A 909-nucleotide genomic window follows, 5' to 3' on the forward strand; every position below is an offset into this window, starting at 1 on the left:
GCAAGACAAGCAATGCATATGATGCATGCCTTTTCTATGGTTGATGATATCATCTGTCGGTTATATAGCTAACACAACATGTTCTGGTAGCTAGCCATGGACAGAAACACCCATTGCGAAGCAAGTGGGTTTGAGCTACAACCCCTTTCTACTACCCGCTTAACCCAAAGCTAGTGGAATAACCAATATTGCGGCTACTACTCAGGCGAGTGTTTAAAAGCTCAATTTGGAGTAAGTGAAATAATCCACTACTGCTGTCACTGACTTGGGACAAGTGGGATGAACCACAACCCTTGCTACTCTACCCAGATTTTTCATTCAAAAATTCATTATCATATCAATTCTGTCATAATCTTTCAAAATTCCATAATTAAACTTAATTTTCATAATTCTTCTTCTTCATCTCATACCCGGAGTAAGTGGGACTAACCCAAAACCCTTACGTACTGCCCAGGTGTTTTTCAAATATCAAAATTTCTCTTCAAAAACAATTCAAATCTATTTTTCTTTCATTAAACTCTTTTTCTTGATAAATCAAATTCAAACATAATACTTTTCTCGAGACTCAAAACATAATCATTTCTTTAATAATTCAAAATTAGCTAATATAATTTTTAAAACTTTTGAAAATCTATTTTTACTCCTAAAATAATAAAAAACACCCCAGGTGGCTGTTCATACATAACCAAATCAAAATCTCAAGTAAACAATAATGATTCAACATTAACTCATTCAAACTCAAACAATAATTAATCAAACCAATGTTCACTCATCAAATTCACATTTAATTATTATAAAATTATCAAAATCCTATCTCCGTATGAAATCAAATCAACGGAAAGCTTTGGATAAGTTTTTTGATCGAGTTGCTGAAGAAGAAAATGTCAAAAATTATCTTTTCCTCTTAAA

The sequence above is a fragment of the Arachis duranensis genome, chromosome 7 (assembly GCF_000817695.3).
Source record: "Arachis duranensis cultivar V14167 chromosome 7, aradu.V14167.gnm2.J7QH, whole genome shotgun sequence".
Taxonomy (NCBI): Eukaryota; Viridiplantae; Streptophyta; class Magnoliopsida; order Fabales; family Fabaceae; genus Arachis; species Arachis duranensis.